The 18,461-nt window shown below is 50.0% G+C and overlaps 1 long non-coding RNA gene across 1 annotated transcript in view; it reads left to right on the top strand.

The window, feature by feature from the left end:
- Positions 1-4,686: 4,686 nt before the first annotated feature.
- The window catches only part of LOC308198100, a 149,502-nt gene continuing 135,727 nt past the window's right edge, over positions 4,687-18,461 (top strand). Inside the window, exon 1 of the long non-coding RNA XR_013953633.1 lies at positions 4,687-10,684. This is a non-coding gene — a long non-coding RNA (uncharacterized lncRNA). The remainder of the gene's footprint in view (positions 10,685-18,461) is intronic.

Below are 18,461 nucleotides of genomic sequence, written 5' to 3'. Positions count from 1 at the left end.
CAGAGATTGCACTGGCACCACTGGGGATGCACCTCAGTGAGTCCAGAGAGTGCACTGGCACCACTGGTGATGCAGTGCTGTGAGTCCAGAGAATGCACTGGCACCACTGGGGATGCAGTGCAGTGAGTCCAGAGAGTGCACTGGCACCACTGGGGATGCAGTGCAGTGAGTCCAGAGAGTGCACTGGCACCAGAGGGAATGCACTGCAGTGAGTCCAGTGAGTGCACTGGCACCACTGTGGATGCACTGCAGTGAGTCCAGAGAGTGCACTGGCACCACTGGGGATGCAGTGCAGTGAGTCCAGAGAGTGCACTGGCACCACTGGGGATGCACTGCAGTGAGTCCAGAGAGTGCACTGGCACCACTGGGGATGCAGTGCAGTGAGTCCAGAGAGTGCACTGTCACCACTGGGGATGCAGTACAGTGAGTCCAGAGAGTGCACTGGTACCAGTGGGGATGCAGTACAGTGAGTCCAGAGAGTGCAGTGGCACCACTGGGCATGCAGTGCAGTGAGTCCAGAGAGTGCACTGGCACCACTGGGGATGCACTTCAGTGACTCCAGAGAGTGCACTGGCACCACTGGGGATGCACTGCAGTGAGTCCAAAGACTTCACTGGCAAAACTGGAGATGCAGTGCAGTGAGTCCAGAGAGTGCACTGGCACCACTGGGGATGCAGTGCAGTGAGTCCAGAGATTGCACTGGCACCACCGGGGCTGCAGTGCAGTGAGTCCAGAGAGTGCACTGGCACCACTGCGGATGCACTGCAGTGAGTCCAGAGAGTGCACTGGCACCACTGGTGATGCAGTACAGTGAGTCCAGAGAGTGCACTGGCACCACTGGGGATGCACTGCAGTGAGTCCAGAGAGTGCACTGGCACCACTGGGGATGCACTACAGTGAGTCCAGAGATTGCACTGGCACCACTGGGGATGCAGTGCACTGAGTCCAGAGAGTGCACTGGCACCACTGGGGATGCAGTGCATTGAGTCCAGAGAGTGCACTGGCACAACTGGGGATGCACTGCTGTGAGTCCAGAGAGTGCACTGACACCACTGGGGATGCACTGCAGTGAGTCCAGAGAGTGCACTGGCACCACTGGGGATGCAGTGCAGTGAGTCCAGAGAGTGCTCTGGCACCACTGGGGATGCACTGCAGTGAGTCCAGAGAGTACACTGGCACCACTGGAGATGCAGTGCAGTGAGTCCAGAGAGTTCACTGGCACCACTGGGGATGCAGTCCAGTGAGTGCACTGGCACCACTGGGGATGCAGTGCAGTGACTGCAGAGAGTACACTGGCACCACCAGGGATTCACTGCAGTGAGTCCAGAGAGTGCACTGGCACCACCTGTGATGCAGTGCAGTGAGTCCAGTGAGTGCACTGGCACCACTGGGGATGCAGTGCTGTGACTCCAGAGAGCGCACTGGCACCACTGGGGATGCAGTGCAGTCAGTCCAGTGAGTGCACTGGCACCACTGGGGGTGCAGTACAGTGAGTCCAGAGAGTGCACTGACACCACTGCGGATGCACTGCAGTGAGTCCAGACAGTGCACTGGCACCACTGGGGATGCAGTGCAGTGAGTCCAGAGAGTGCACTGGCACCACTGGGGATGCAGTGCAGTGAGACCAGAGAGTGCACTGGCACCACTGGGGATGCACTGCAGTGAGTCCAGAGAGTGCACTGGTACCACTGGGGATGCACTGCAGTGAGTCCAGAGAGTGCACTGGCACCACTGGGGATGCAGTGCAGTGAGTCCAGAGAGTGCTCTGGCACCAGAGGGAATGCACTGCAGTGAGTCCAGAGAGTGCACTGGCACCACTTGGGATGCACTGCAGTGAGTCCAGAGAGTGCAGTGGCACCACTAGGGATGCAGTGCAGTGAGTCCAGAGAGTGCACTGGCACCACTGGGGATGCAGTGCAGTGAGTCCAGAGAGTGCTCTGGCACCAGAGGGAATGCACTGCAGTGAGTGCAGAGAGTGCACTGGCACCACTGAGGATGCAGTGCAGTTAGTCCAGAGAGTGCACTGGCACAACTGCGGATGCAGTGCAGTGAGTCCAGAGAGTGCACTGGCAATACTGGGGATGCAGTGCAGTGAGTCCAGAGACTGCACTGGCACCACTGGGGATGCAGTGCAGTGAGTCCAGAGAGTGCACTGGCACCACTGGGGATGCAGTGCAGTGAGTCCAGAGAGTGCTCTGGCACCACTGGGGATGCACTGAAGTGAGTCCAGAGAGTGCACTGGCACCACTGGGGATGCAGTGCAGTGAGTCCAGAGAGTGCACTGGCAACACTGGGGTTGCAGTGCAGTGAGTCCAGAGAGTGCACTGGCACCACTCGGGATGCAGTGCAGTGAGTCCAGAGTGTGCACTGGCACGACTGGGAATGCACTGCAGTGAGTCCAGTGAGTGCACTGGCACCACTGGTTATGCAGTGCAGTGAGTGCAGAGAGTGCACTGGCACAACTGGGGATGCAGTGCAGTGAGTCCAGAGAGTGCAGTGACACCACTGGGGATGCAGTGCAGTGAGTCCAGAGAGTGCACAGGCACCACTGGGGATGCAGTGCAGTGAGTCCAGAGAGTGCACTGGCACCACTGGGGATGCAGTGCAGTGAGTCCAGAGAGTGCACTGGCACCACTGGGGATGCAGTGCAGTGAGTCCAGTGAGTGTACTGGCACCACTGGGGATGCACTGCAGTGAGTCCAGAGAGTGCACTGGCACCACTGAGAATGCACTTCAGTGAGTCCAGAGAGTGCACTGGCACCACTGGGGATGCAGTGCAGTGAGTCCAGAGAGTGCACTGGCACCACTGAGAATGCACTTCAGTGAGTCCAAAGAGTGCACTGGCACCACTGGGGATGCACTGCAGTGAGTCCAGAGAGTGCACTAGCACCACTGGGAATGCAGTACAGTGAGTCCAGTGAGTGCACTGGGACCACTGGGGATGTAATGCAGTGACTCGAGAGAGTGCACTGGCACCACTGGGGATGCAGTGCAGTGAGTCCAGAGAGTGCACTGGTACCACTTGGGATGCAGTGCAGTGAGTCCAGTGAGTGCACTGGCACCACTGGGGATGCAGTGCAGTGAGTCCAGAGAGTGCATTGGCACCACTGGGGATGCAGTGCAGTGAGTCCAGAGAGTGCACTGGCACCACTGGGGATGCACTGCAGTCACTCCAGAGAGTGCACTGGCACCACTGATGATGCAGTACAGTGAGTCCAGTGAGCGCACTGGCACCACTGGGGATGCAGTGCAGTGACTCGAGAGAGTGCACTGGCACCACTGGGGATGCAGTGCAGTGAGTCCACAGAGTGCACTGGCACCACTTGGGATGCAGTGCAGTGAGTCCAGAGAGTGCACTGGCACCACTGGGGATGCAGTGCAGTGAGTCCAGAGAGTGCATTGGCACCACTGGGGATGCAGTGCAGTGAGTCCAGAGAGTGCACTGGCACCACTGGGGATGCACTGCTGTGAGTCCAGAGAGTGCACTGGCAGCAGTGGGGATGCAGTGCAGTGAGTCCAGAGAGTGCACTGGCACCACTGGGGATGCACTGCAGTGAGTCCAGAGAGTGCAGTGGCACCACTGGGGATGCAGTGCAGTGAGTCCAGAGAGTGCACTGGCACCACTGGGGATGCACTGCAGTGAGTCCAGAGAGTGCACTGGCACCACTGGGGATGCAGTGCAGTGTGTCCAGAGAGTGCACTGGCAGCACTGGGGATGCAGTGCAGTGAGTACAGAGAGTGCACTGGCACCACTGGGGATGCACTGCAGTGACTCCAGAGAGCGCACTGGCACCACTGGGGATGCCCTGCAGTGAGTCCACAGAGTGCACTGGAACCACTGAGAATGCACTTCAGTGAGTCCAGAGAGTGCACTGGCACCACTGGGGTTGCACTGCAGTGAGTCCAGAGAGTGCACTAGCACCACTGGGGAATGCAGTGCAGTGAGTCCAGTGAGTACACTGGCACCACTGGGGATGCAGTGCAGTGAGTCAAGAGTGCACTGGCACCACTGGGGATGCACTGCAGTGAGCCCAGAGAGTGCACTGGCACCACTGGGGATGCGGTGCCGGGAGTCCAGAGAGTGCTTTGGCACCACTGGGGATGCACTGCAGTTACTCCAGAGAGTGCACTGGCAACACTGGTGATGCAGTACAGTGAGTCCAGAGAGTGCACTGGCACCACTGGGGATGCACTGCAGTGAGTCCAGAGAGTGCAATGGCACCACTCAGGGTGCAGTGCGGTGAGTCCAGAGAATGCACTGGCACCACTGGGGCTGCAGTGCAGTGAGTCCAGAGAGTGCACTGGCACCACTTGGGATGCACTGCAGTGAGTCCAGAGATTGCACTGACACCACTGGGGATGCAGTGCAGTGAGTCCAGAGAGTGCACTGGCACCACTGGGGATGCACTACAGTGAGTCCACAGAGTGCACTGGCACCACTGGGGATGCTCTGCAGTGAGTCCAGAGATTGCACTGGCACCACTGGGGATGCAGTGCAGTGAGTTCAGAGAGTGCACTTGCACCACTGGGGATGGGTTTCAAGCCAACTGCATTAACCGCTCATGCTTCTTTCTTATGAGACGTTAGTAAACCAACTACATAGCCTTGTCAAGACTAAATCACAGGTAAAAATCCTGTACATCTCATGTGGCCAACCACTCCCAACTAGGATTCCAAGAACCAGGAGGTTCGGTGAAAATAGGGCTAGTGCTATTAGAGGGGTGATTATTAGGGTAAGCCCTAAGCTGTCTTTAATGGAGAAGTATGGGTGGAATGGGATTTTGTCGCAGTCTGATACGATTCCTAGTGGGTTATTTGAGCCTGATTCGTGTAGGAAGGTTAGGTGGACTAGGGTGATTCCTGCAATTAGGAAGGGCAGTAGGAAGTGGATGGCGAAGAATCGGGTTAAGGTTGGATTGTCTACTGAGAATCCTCCTCAGGCTCATTCTACTAGAGTTTGCCCAATGTACGGGATGGCTGAGAATAGGTTGGTGATTACGGTGGCCCCTCGGAATGACATTTGTCCTCATGGTAGGACATACCCTACGAAGGCAGTTGCTATTAGGGTGAGTAGGAGGATTACTCCTGTGTTTCAGGTTTCTTTGTATAGGTAGGAGCCGTAGTAGAGGCCTCGTCCGATGTGTAAGTAGATGCAGATAAAGAAGAGCGAAGCACCGTTGGCGTGGAGGTTGCGGATGAGCCATCCGTACTGGACGTCTCGGCATGTGTGAGCTACTGAGGAGAAGGCGAGTGAAGTGTCTGCGGTGTAGTGTATGGCTAGTAGCAGGCCTGTTAGGATTTGTGTGGCTAAGCAGATGGCTAGAAGGGAGCCGAAGTTTCATCAGGCAGAGATGTTGGAGGGGGCGGGTAGGTCGATTAGGGAGTTGTTGATTATTTTTAGTAGGGGATGGGATTTGCGGATGTTAGGGGCCATTAGTGAGTCTGTGTGTTATTAGGATTATTACCAGGATGGAGAGGGCGAAGGATCCTAGGTAGGCCTTAATTAGCCCTGTGTGTATTGAGGTTGCGGCTTTGCTTGCGGCTACTTGTAGTTCAGCAAGGCCCTCTGGCCCTATTTTTTTGAGTCAGGAGAGGTCGATCAAGTGTAGGGCAATGTTTTGTCCCTTTTCTAGTAGGTTTTTGGAGAAGAATCGGTGTACTAGGGGGTTGAAGTACCCTAATGCAGAGGAGAAGTTTATGAGGGGGTTTGGTTTGGGGTGAGTGAGGGTGTGTGTTATGTTCGATAGTTCTAGGGCTAGGATGATTCCTAGGATTGTTATGAGGATGGCAGCGGTTTTGGTGATAAGGGGTATGGTTATTGGGGGGGTTTTGGTTGGTGTGATGAAAGAGGTAATGATTATTCCTGCTGTAATGCTGCCTAGGGCGAGTCGGGTTAGGGGGGCGGTGATTAGTGGGTTGTTTTCGTTTATTGATACTATTGGGGGGATTCGGGTTTGTCCAGCTTGGACTAGGATGGTTATGCGGATGCTGTAGGTTGCGGTGAATGCTGTGGCTATAAGGGTTAGGAGTAGGGCTCAAGTATTTAGGTATGATGTGTTTAAGCTTTCGATGATGAGGTCTTTTGAGTAGAATCCGGCTAGGAATGGGGTTCCTATCAGCGCCAGGTTTCCGATGGTTAGGCAGGAAGTAGTGACTGGGAGTATTTTCTGTAGGCCTCCTATCTTTCGGATATCTTGTTCTCCGTTTAGGTTGTGGATGATAGACCCTGAGCATAGGAATAGTATGGCTTTAAAGAAGGCATGGGTTGAGATGTGTAGGAAGGCTAGTTGTGGGAGGTTTAGTCCGATAGTGACTATTATTAGTCCTAGTTGGCTGGATGTTGAGAAAGCAATGATTTTTTTGATGTCATTTTGGGTTAGGGCGCATGTGGCAGCAAATAGGGTTGATAGAGCACCTAGGCATAGGCAGGCAGTTAGGGCTGTCTGGTTGGTGGCTAGCAGGGGGTGCATGCGGATGAGCAGGAAGATTCCGGCTACTACTATGGTACTGGAGTGCAGTAGGGCTGATACTGGGGTGGGGCCTTCTATTGCTGCGGGCAGTCATGGGTGGAGTCCAAATTGGGCGGATTTTCCTGCGGCTGCGAGGATTAATCCTATGAGGGGGAGGATTGGGGTTTGGTGGGGGTGTACGGCTTGTTGGATCTCTCAGGTGTTGAATGTTGAAGCTAGTCATGCTATGCTCAGGATCAGTCCGATGTCTCCGATTCGGTTGTAGATTACGGCTTGTAGGGCGGCGGTGTTGGCATCTGCTCGGCCTTGTCATCAGCCGATGAGAAGGAAGGACATGATTCGTACTCCTTCCCAGCCTACGAATAGGAGGAATATGTTGTTTGCGGTTGTTAGGAGGAGTATGGCGACTAGGAATGTCAGTAGGTAGGTGAAAAATTTTGTTACGTATGGCTCTGAGGCCATGTATCATATGGCGAATTGTAGGATTGATCATGTTACAAATAGGGCGATTGGAAGAAATGTTATTGAGTATTGGTCTATTTTTAGGCTCAGGGGGATTTTAAAGTTTATAATGAATTTTCACTCCCAGTGGCAGGTGACAGATTCTACTCCCGAGTAGATGAATGCGGTTGTAGGGGCTAGGCTAATTAGGAATGCGGTTTTAACAGCGCGGGTGGTGGCTTGTGGGGTGTTTTTAAAGTTTTTAAATAGAAATGGCAGGATGATTGGGGTTAGGAGGATTGTCAGCGTGAGTAGTGTGAGGGAGTTGATTAGTAGTGTGGGGTTCACTACTTTTACTTGGATTTGCACCAAGATGGGTGGTTCCTAAGACCAGTGGATTGCTGTTATCCTTTAAAAGTAAGGGGGCTGAGGTTTTAGGCTCAGATGTAAGAGTTAGCAGCTCTTGTTGGTTAAACCCTCCCCTCGGCAGGTAAGAAGGTTTGAACTTCTATTCTTAGAATCACAGTCTAATGTTTGGTTTAAACTATACTTGCATGAGGGGATTCCGGAGATCAGTTCGGGTTTGAGGATTAGGAGGAATATTGGGATAATGTGGAGTGTTATGAGCAGGTGTTCTCGCGTGGTTGAGTTTTGCATAGATGTGATGTGGGAGGGGATTGAGCCTCGTTGGGTCATTAGTAGTATGAATAAGGTGTAGGAGGCGGTTAGTAGGGTTGCGATTCCTGTTAGGATGATCGTGAAGGCAGATCAGTTGAATAAGGTGATTATAATGGTTAGCTCTGCTATGAGGTTTGTTGTTGGGGGTAAGGCTATGTTTGTTAGATTGGCCAGCAATCATCAGGTAGCTATGAGTGGTAGGAGAGGTTGTAGGCCTCGTGTGAGTAGTAGAATTCGGCTGTGCGTACGTTCATAGTTTGTGTTGGCTAGGCAGAATAGTATGGAGGAAGTTAGTCCATGGGAAATTATTAGGATCATTGCCCCTGAGAATGATCAGTGGGTTTGGATTATTCCTGCGGCGATAACTAGGCCTATGTGGCTAACGGATGAATAAGCGATTAGTGATTTTAGGTCTGTCTGTCGTAGGCAGATTGAGCTAGTCATTAGGGCGCCTCATAGGGCCAGGGTTAGGAAGGGGTAGTGCAGGAGGTTGGACAGTGGGCCCATAAATAGAGTGACTCGTATAATTCCGTATCCTCCTAGCTTTAGTAGTAGGGCGGCGAGGAGTATTGAGCCTGCGATGGGTGCTTCTACGTGGGCTTTTGGCAGTCAGAGGTGTAGGCCGTATAGTGGGGCTTTTACTATGAATGCTATGAGCAGTGCTAGACCTGATAGTATTCCTGTCCATGAGGTGGATAGGGTTGGGTGGGTTAGTTGTAGGGTTGGCAGGTGCAGGGTGCCAATTTTCACGTATAGGTGTATGATTGTGATTAGCAGGGGTAGAGAGCTTACTAGCGTGTAGAATAGCAGGTAGATGCCAGCGCTTAGGCGTTCTGGTTGGTTCCCCCATCGGGTGATTAAGATTAGGGTGGGAATGAGGGTTGCTTCAAATGAGATGTAAAATAGTGCTAGTTCTGTGGTGGAAAAGGCTAGTAGGATGAATGGCTGGACTGCGACTAAGGTTGAGATAAAGATTCGTTTGCGTTGTAGGGGTTCTTGTTGCAGGTGGTTTTGGCTTGCTATGATTATGAGTGGGAGTAGTCAGCAGGATAGTACTAGGAGGGGGGATGAGATTTGGTCAATTCCTGTTCAGTTGGATAAAAATTTGTAGGGGTAGTAGGTTGGGATTAATCACTGTAGGCTTAGGGCAGCGATTAGGAGGCTGTATAAGGTGGTGTTAGTCCATAGAAATTTTGGTGGAGACAGCAGGGCTGTTGGAAGAAGTATGATTGTGGGTAGGATGATTTTTAGCATTGCAGGAGGTTTAGGTTGTGTAGATGGTCGGAGCCATGTGTGCGGGTGGAGGCTACTAGGATGGCCAGGCCTGTGCCCGCCTCACACGCTGAGAAGGTTAGCATGAGAATTGGTACCATGGTGAATGAGGAGACTTGGTTTTCGATGGATCATATTGATAGGCCTACGAATATCGATAATATTATGCTTTCAAGGCATAGTAGGGCGGATACTAGGTGGGTTCGGTGGAAGGCTAGTCCTAGTCCGCTGAAAATGAAGGCTGAGTAGAAGCTTAAATGTAGGGGCGACATAAGAAAGTTACAGGGTTGGCTGTAATCTGCTGGGTCGAAACCAGCTATCTTTTTGGTTAGACTAACTTTCTGTTATTCTGCTCATTCTAGGCCCCCTTGAATTCACTCGTAGGCCAGTCCGAGTGTTAGGAGAAGGAGGATCACTACAGTTCAGGTGAGGGTCATTAGGGGGGATTGGAGTTGGACGGCTCATGGCAGGGGGAGTAGGAGGGCGATTTCTAGGTCGAATAGGACGAACAGGATGGCTACTGAGGAAGAATCGGACTGAGAATGGTAATCGAGCAGATCCAAGTGGGTCGAATCCACATTCGTACGGTGAGAGTTTCTCTGAGTCGGGGTTTATTTGGGCGAGTCAGAAGTTTAATGCGGTTAGGGCGGCGCTTAGGATTGATGATAGGGCGAATATGAACATGAGTGCGTTCATTGCTCTCCTCTGGGTTTATACCAGATTCTAGAGATTGGAAGTCAATTGTAATTAATATACTAGAAGAGCAAGATCCTCATCAGTAGATGGTTATGTAGAGGAATAGTCAGATGACGTCTACGAAGTGTCAGTATCAGGCTGCTGCCTCGAATCCGAAGTGGTGGTCTGATGTAAAGTGGAACTTGATCAGTCGGAAGAGGCAGACGGTCAGGAAGGAGGATCCGATGATTACGTGGAGTCCGTGGAATCCAGTGGCAACGAAGAAGGTAGATCCGTAGACGCTATCGGCGATTGAGAATGGGGCTTCGTGGTATTCTATTGCTTGTAGGGCTGTGAAGTAGAATCCCAGGAGGATCGTTAGGGTTAGGGCGTGGATGGCGTGTTTTCGGTTTCCTTCTGTGATGCTGTGATGGGCTCACGTTACGGTAACGCCTGAGGCTAGTAGGATGGCTGTGTTTAGTAGGGGGACTTCTATCGGGTTGAGTGGTTTAATTCCTGTTGGGGGTCATTGGCCTCCTAGTTCTGGGGTTGGGGCCAGGCTCGAGTGGAAGAACGCTCAGAAGAACCCTAAGAAGAAGAATGCTTCGGATGTGATGAAAAGGATTATGCCGTATCGTAGGCCTTTTTGGACTGTGGGAGTGTGATGGCCTTGGAAGGTGCTTTCTCGTACAATGTCTCGTCATCATTGGAGTATTACTAGGAGTATTGAGATGAGGCCTAGGGTTAGTAGTATGGATGAGTTGTAGTGGAATCACATGATTAATCCTGAGGTTGTGAGTAGGGCGGCGGCTGCCCCGAAGATTGGTCAAGGGCTTGGGTCAACTATGTGGTATGAGTGTGCTTGGTGTGCCATTAGATGTTTTCTTGTAAGTATAGGCTTAGAAGGAGCACGAAGACGTAGGCCTGGATTATGGCTACTGCTACTTCTAGGATGGTTAGGAGTAGTAGGATGATTATTGTTAGGATGGATACTGCAGGAAGGGTGGGTATTAATGCAATGGAGGCTGTAGAGATGAGTTGGATGAGTAAGTGTCCTGCTGTAAGGTTGGCTGTAAGGCGGACTCCGAGGGCTAGGGGGCGGATTAGTAGGCTGGTTGTTTCGATCAGGATTAGTGCGGGGATTAGGGGTGTAGGGGTACCTTCGGGTAATAGGTGGGCTAAAGAGGCTGATGGTTGGTTTCGTAGGCCTGTTAGTAGTGTGGCGAGCCATAGTGGGAAGGCTAGGGCTATGTTCATAGATAGTTGGGTGGTTGGGGTGAATGTATATGGAAGGAGGCCTAGAAGGTTGATTGTAAGAAGTATGATTATTAGGGATGTAAATATTATGGCTCATTTGTGGCCATTTTTGTTGAGTGGGACTATTAGTTGTTTTGTGATTAGGTGAAGGAGTCATGTTTGGATAGTAGAAAGGCGGTTGTTGATTCATCGGTTGTTTGGGGACGGGAATAGTAGGGCTGGGAAGAGTAGGGATAGTAGGATTAAGGGGATGCCAAATAGATTGGGGCTGGAAAATTGGTCAAAGAAGCTTAGGTTCATGGTCAGGATCATGGTGTGGGTTTGGTAGTGAGGGAGGTCTTATTTGATGGGGGGTTGGTTGTGGTGAAGGCTAGTAGTTTTGGTTGGATGAGGAGTGCTAGGGTTAATCAGGTTATAATTATGATTGAAAATCATGGTGCGGGGTTAAGCTGTGGCATATCATTAAGGAGGGGGAAGTCCCTCTTTGGCTAGCTTAAAAGGCTAGTGCTGTTGCATAGCTTCTTAATGATTAGGATGATGATAGAAGGGACGATCAGGCCTCGAAATGTGGGAGTGGGGTTGATTCTACTACAATGGGTATGTAGCTGTGATTAGCCCCACAAATTTCTGAGCATTGTCCGTAAAAAATCCCAGGCCGGGTGGTAATGAATGAAGTTTGGTTTAGTCGGCCTGGGATTGCGTCTGTTTTAACTCCGAGCGTTGGGACTGCTCAGGAGTGGAGTACGTCTCCTGCAGTAATGATCACGCGGATGGGGGATTCTATTGGGATAACTACGCGGTGGTCAACTTCTAGCAGTCGGAAGTGGCCGTTGGGTAAGTCTGGGGTGGGCACTATGTAGGAGTCGAATGATAGGTCTTTGAAGTCTGTGTATTCGTAGCTTCAGTATCATTGGTGGCCGATGGCTTTTAGGGTGAGGTCTGGTTCATCGATTTTGTCCATTATGTAGAGGATTTGTAGGGATGGGAGGGCGAGGAGTACCAGGACGATAGCAGGTAGGATTGTCCAGATCAGCTCTACTTCTTGGGCGTCTACAGCATTGGACGAGAGTTTTTCTGTTAGTATGTGGGCTAAAAGGTAGAGAACTAGGCTGCAGATAGCTAGGGCAACGATTAGGGCGTGGTCGTGGAATTCAACGAGTTCTTCTATGATGGGTGATGAGGCGTCTTGGAATCCTAGTTGGGAGTGGTTGGCCACATGAGATGTACAGGATTTTTACCTGTGATTTAGTCTTGACAAGGCTATGTAATTGGTTTACTAACGTCTCATAAGAAAGAAGCATGAGCGGTTAATGCAGTTGGCTTGAAACCAGCATGTGAGGGTTCGATTCCTTCCTTTCTTGTACTTGGACGAAGGCCGGTTCCTCGAAAGTATGGTATGGGGGAGGGCAGCCGTGGATTCATTCAACGTTTGTGGTAGTTAGTTCTGGTTGTAGGACTTTTCGTTTGGCCGGAAAGGCTTCTCAGATGATGAATATTAGTATGATTACGGCTACTATTGAGATTAGGGAGCCGATGGAGGAAATGGTGTTTCATAGTGTGTAGGCGTCGGGATAGTCCGAGTATCGTCGGGGTATTCCTGCTAGGCCTAGGAAGTGCTGGGGGAAGAACGTTAGGTTTACTCCTGTAAATATTACCCCGAAGTGGGCTTTTGCTCATGTTTGGTGTAGGGTAAACCCAGTGAGTAGTGGGAATCAGTGAGTAAATCCTGCTAGAGGCCATCCTAGTATAGGTAGAAGGTAAGTAAGGCCAATTTGGGGCTGTAAACTAGGATGATGGCGATTCAGCCTAAGTGGGAGATGGACGAGAAGGCTAGGATTTTGCGTGTTTGTGTTTGGTTCAGTCCTATTCAGTCTCCTAGTGCTGTTGAGGCTAGGGCCATGGCGGTGAGTAGAGCTGGGTCGAGGGATTTGGATGTTAGTAGGAGCAGGGTTAGTGGGGGGAATTTTATGAGGGTCGAGAGTAGCAGGGCTGTTATTAGTGGCGATCCTTGTAGTACTTCTGGGAATCAGAAGTGAAATGGCACTAGGCCCAGTTTAATAGCGATTGCTGCTGTCAGTAGTAGACAGGAGGTTGGGTGGTTTATTTGTGTGATGTCTCATTGGCCAGTGACTCAGGCATTAGTTATGCTAGAGAATAGGACCAGGGCGGAAGCAGCTGCTTGGGTTAGGAAGTATTTCGTTGCGGCTTCTACTGCTCGTGGGTGGTGGGATTTGGCAATTAGGGGAATGATGGCTAGTGCGTTGATCTCCAGTCCTGTCCAGGCCAGAACTCAGTGGTTGCTGGAAATTGTGATTGTGGTGCCCAAGATGAGGCTGAAGGTTATGATTGGGGTCGCGTAAGGGTTCATTAGTAGAGGAGGGGGTTAAACCATCATTTTCGGGGTATGGGCCCGATAGCTTGATTAGCTGACTCTACTAGAAAATAATATAAGGGAAGTATGGAGAATTTTGATTTCTCTTGTGTGGGTTCAATTCCTACTTTTCTAAGGTCAACAGGAAATGAGAGGGCTGTTATACCTCTATGTTCACTTTATCATAGTGACCCTTTGTAGTTCAGGCACATTTCCTTATGTAAGGAGGTAGGCCTGCATAGCAGATAGGTATGCTGATGTGTCAGAGGCACAGAGCTAGTGTGAGGGGTAGGAAGTTTTTTCATAGTAGGTGCATTAGTTGGTCATATCGGAATCGTGGGTATGAAGCTCGGACCCATAAGAAACCAGAAGATAGTAGGAGGACTTTTGTGGCTAGGATGACGGGGAATAGTTCTGTGGGTGGCCCTAGGGCGCTTGGGTTTAGGAATATGATGGCTGTAAGTGTATTTATTAGCATAATGTTCGCATATTCAGCTAGGAAGAATAAGGCGAAGGGTCCTGCGGCGTATTCAACGTTAAACCCTGAGACTAGCTCAGATTCACCCTCTGTGAGGTCAAAAGGAGCTCGGTTTGTCTCTGCTAGGGTGGATACGTATCATATTATTGCTAGGGGTCATGAGGAGAAAATGAAGTATAGAGGCTCCTGTGCGACGGCAAAGGAGCTGAGTGTGTAGCTTCCGCTTAGTATGATTATTGATAGCAGGATTATGGCCAGTGTCACTTCGTATGAAATGGTCTGTGCTACTGCCCGTAGGGCTCCGATTAGTGCGTATTTTGAGTTCGAGGCTCAGCCTGATCATAGGACTGAGTAGACGGCTAGGCTTGACATGGCTATTAGGAAGAGAACTCCGAGGTTTAGATCTGCTAGGGGAAATGGGAGTGGTAGTGGTGCTCAAGTGGTGAGGGCTAGGACAAGGGCTAGTATTGGTATCAGAATGAATAGAAGTGGGGAAGAGGTAGAGGGTCGGATGGGCTCTTTGGTAAATAGTTTCAGTCCGTCCGCAAATGGTTGAAGTAGGCCAAAAGGCCCGACAACGTTAGGGCCTTTGCGGGATTGTATGTAGCTTAGGATTTTCCGTTCTACTAGGGTTAGGAAGGCTACGGCAATCAGGATTGGGATGATGTATAGGAGGGATATAATGAGGCAGCTTAGTGTTGTTATTTGAATCATGGGTGAAGCTAGGGAGAGGATTTGAACCTCTGGGGAAAGGGCTTAAGCCTTCTGCACTTGCCGGGCTCTGCCACTCTAGCTGGTCCTTTTCTAGGATTGAAAGTGGTGGGGGAAGGCCCTCTTCACGGTTTAGTTGGTTTCACTGCTTAGAGGGGGGGGGCGTGCTTGTGGTATTGGCCCCACTTTCCCGGTCCTTTCGTACTGGGGAGAGTGTGTCATAGATAGAAACCGACCTGGATTGCTCCGGTCTGAACTCAGATCACGTAGGACTGTTAATCGTTGAACAAACGAACCCTTAATAGCGGCTGCACCATTAGGATGTCCTGATCCAACATCGAGGTCGTAAACCCCCCTGTCGATATGGGCTCTTGAGGGGGATTGCGCTGTTATCCCTGGGGTAGCTTGGTCCATTAATCAATTATATTGGGTCTGGTCACTGTTAGCACTTTGAGGGGTAGCTCTAGGTAAAGAGGTATGGTCTTGTTTTTGGAGGATTTGTTCTCCTCCAAGGTCGCCCCAACCGAAAAATATCGACCAGGCTCTGCGATGGTAGTGGCCCCAGTGGGGTTGATTGAGGATTCGCGGTGGTCGTTGATTTTTAAGTTCCACAGGGTCTTCTCGTCTTATGTTCACATCCCCGCTTTTGCACGGGGAGATCAATTTCACTGATTATCTGTGAGAGACAGTTAAGACCTCGTTTAGCCATTCATACAAGTCTCGATTTATGGGACAATTGATTGCGCTACCTTTGCACGGTTAGGATACCGCGGCCGTTAAACCTAAGTCACCGGGCAGGCATCACCTTCAATACTTGTTTAATTTGCTGAAGGCTATGTTTTTGGTAAACAGTCGGGCCTTATTAATTTGCCGAGTTCCTTTCACAGATTTTAATCGCTCTTATAGGCGCTCCTGAGTCGGGTTAACAGGGTTAGTTAATACGTGGTCTTGTAGGGGTTTTTGTATCTGTCTAGGTCTGTTAATAATGTTTCTATGTAAGCTTGCGCCGTTAGAGGGGTGTGGCCCTGAGTTACTTATTTTAGCATTAATTCTCCTATATTCATAGGTTGACCTGTTTGTGATAAGGGAATCATCTTATTTTGGTATTTTTAGGTGGTGGAGCTTTGACGCACTCTTTTTTGATGGCTGCTTTAGGGCCCACGGTAGGATCAGTAGTAAGAATTATCCGCTAGTCGAGGTTGTGTCCTTTTTTAATGGAGCTGTCCCTCCATTAAATAGCTCTTAATCATCTCATTAGGGTTCAGGATGTCCGGTAGGGAGGATTAAGGGGGAACTTAGATTCGTTTCACAGGTAACCAGCTATCACCCAGCTCGGTTGGCTTTTCACCTCTACTGACAAGTCATCCCACTCTTTTGCAACAGAGACGGGTTCGCTCTCTTTAACTGCTTGAAAGTAGCTCGCTTGGGTTTCGGGGGGGCAAACTTTAGTTCACTTTGCTTGGTTGTTCTCGCTAAACCATGATGCAAAAGGTACAAGGGTTGATCTTTGCTGTCTGTCGCTTTGATTGTTTCACTGCTATTTCATCTTTCCCTTACGGTACTGGGGTCTCTATCGCGTCTAAGTGTCTTTTCTATCGCCTATACTAAGACTGTAAAATGCTTTAGTTTAATTAGTTTAGTAAATTCTTTAGTTTTGGTGTACTATTTGTGTGGTTGAGCTAGAGGGGGGGCTTCAAGACGATCCGGTCTAGTAGATATCTTTCAGGTGTAAGCTGAGTGCTTTGGTGTTATAGCTACGTCTTGATATTCTAAGTACACCTTCCGGTACACTTACCTTGTTACGACTTACCTCATCTTCAGCGTATTTATGGTATTAGTTATGTGGGATGTGGCTTTTGAGGAGGGTGACGGGCGGTATGTACGTGCCCCAGGGCCGGCTTAAAGTAGGCTCTATTGTCCCACTTTACTGCTAAATCCGCCTTCCAGAAGTGGTTTCACGCTTCTTTCCGTGTGCCCTATGAATAGGGAATGTAGCCCATTTCTTCCACTCCATAGGCTATACCTTGACCTGTCTTATTAGCGGGGTGCTATTGTGTCCACTGTTGTGCTCTCATTCGAGGTGGGCTGGCGACGGCGGTATGTAGGCTGTGTTGGCAAGGGGTGGTTGGGTTAATCGGGGATTATCGATTGTAGAACAGGCTCCTCTAGGTGGGTTTGGGGCACCGCCAAGTCCTTAGAGTTTTAAGCGTTTGTGCTCGTAGTTCTCTGGCGGATACTTCGGTAAAGTAAGTATCAAGATTTAGGGCCAGGCATAGTGGGGTATCTAATCCCAGTTTGGGCCCTGGCTTTCGTGGGTTTAAATCAGTCGTTAGTTCCTAAGATCATCTTAATGGTGTGTTTAGGTGCATCTTGGGCTTATGACAGCTCAGTTGCATTTTGATCTTAGTTAGCTAGGATAGGCATTTTACCACTCTTTACGCCGTGTCAATAGGACGGTTGATTTGGGTTTCTTGTATGACCGCGGTGGCTGGCACAAGATTTACCAACCCTTGAAGTTAGGCTGTTGCTATAACTAAGTCAAGTTTGCACTCATTGCTTAATGTTAATTACTGCTGAATACCCGTGGGGGCGTGGCTTAGCGAGGCGTCTTGGGCTACTACTTGGGTGTGCCTGATACCCGCTCCTCAAGGCCTGTATGGGGGTAGGTGGTCGAGGGCGTTTACACTGGGGCGCGGATACTTGCATGTATATATTTAGCAAAAACCAACCGTAAGGTTAGGACTAAGTCTTTTGTCCGCAGGCATGTTTTATGCCATCTTGGCAACTTCAGTGCCATGCTTTGTGTTAAGCTATGTGGACGGGGGTGTGGTTAGCTGATAGTTGAGTGGTGAGTGAGAGTGAAGTATATGAAATTATTGCTTGTGTTTACTATTTTTAGTACTGGAGTTTCTCTAATAAGTTTAAGTTATTTTGTATGTGTTTGTGTGTATATATACATCGTTCCGATGATGTCATGGAAGGGATGATTAATGGAGTTTTAGAGGTAGTTTGCTGGGATTGGGCGATGAAGGTTTATGCTACATGGTGGTTAGCGAAAGTTTACTGGTTTAGTTTGTGAAGCGCAGGGGTTGCGCTTAATGATTTGTTGTTTTGTGCTATGTCCAACGAGCATTCATCCAATAGCCCCATTTAACCCGGAGGGTGGAGGTAACCTTAACTGAATGTGGTCAAAGTGCATCAGTGTCAGGATGATTCCCCATATACGCCAACCGTCTCATCGAGGGACCCTTGAAATATAGGATAGGCCGTGAGGCAGGTGTGTCCAGGCTTAGATTGTGGGACCCCCGAGATCACTGGGAATAGCCACCTGTGAGGTAACCCCGGAAAAAATAAGAGGAACCAGAGGCGCCAAAAAGCTGGAACATGCCGCGATTACGCATTGAGAAGGTGAAAGTACTCACAGATGCCACTTTGAAGGGCAAGGAGGGGTGAGTGAACCCAATGGATGGCCCTGACCGAGGAACCAGAGGCGCAAAAATGTGAGGAGGGCGAGGGGTTTAGGGGGAACGTATGGGCCTGAAGCTAGTCATACCGGACATTATGTGCAACGGGTTGCTGATTTCACGTGAGGAGTACGATTAATAAATCCGTCTGATACGAACTGCATGAGATATGTGGTGGAGAGTTGTTGTTGGAGCATGTCCTGTGAGCATTCATTAAAATGGGGTCTTGTTATGCGCTTGAGTGGAGTTGTATTGGGTGTTGTGGGGTATGGTCCTAGAACATTCATGCCGGGTGGTTTGGTAGGAGTGTGTTTAAGGGTTTAATGGCCGTGTACATGTATGGGTTTAGCACCTGCTTATAAGATAGTCCGTATATAATGTATATTACTGGTACTATAGTATGTATGTATATGGGGTATATAAATTTATGCACGAATATGCATAACCAAATACCCCCGCCTCGGGGGGGGAGGGGGGGGGGTTAAGCATAATGGCATAGATGGGGTAGAATTATTGGGGGCTTGCGGTTAGTTCCTGTAGTTGAGAACAATGGCGGCTTTTCGAGCCGCAGGCCTCGGGTAGTGTCCGGGCAGGAATAATGACTTACTTTATGTTTTTTTTAGGGATTTGCTTTGCGGTGGGTG

This window comes from Anser brachyrhynchus (genome assembly GCF_964034855.1).
Source record: "Anser brachyrhynchus genome assembly, chromosome: 7".
NCBI classification, from domain to species: domain Eukaryota; kingdom Metazoa; phylum Chordata; class Aves; order Anseriformes; family Anatidae; genus Anser; species Anser brachyrhynchus.
Note: the sequence above shows the minus strand (reverse complement) of the source record. Positions and strands in the feature narration are given on the sequence as shown.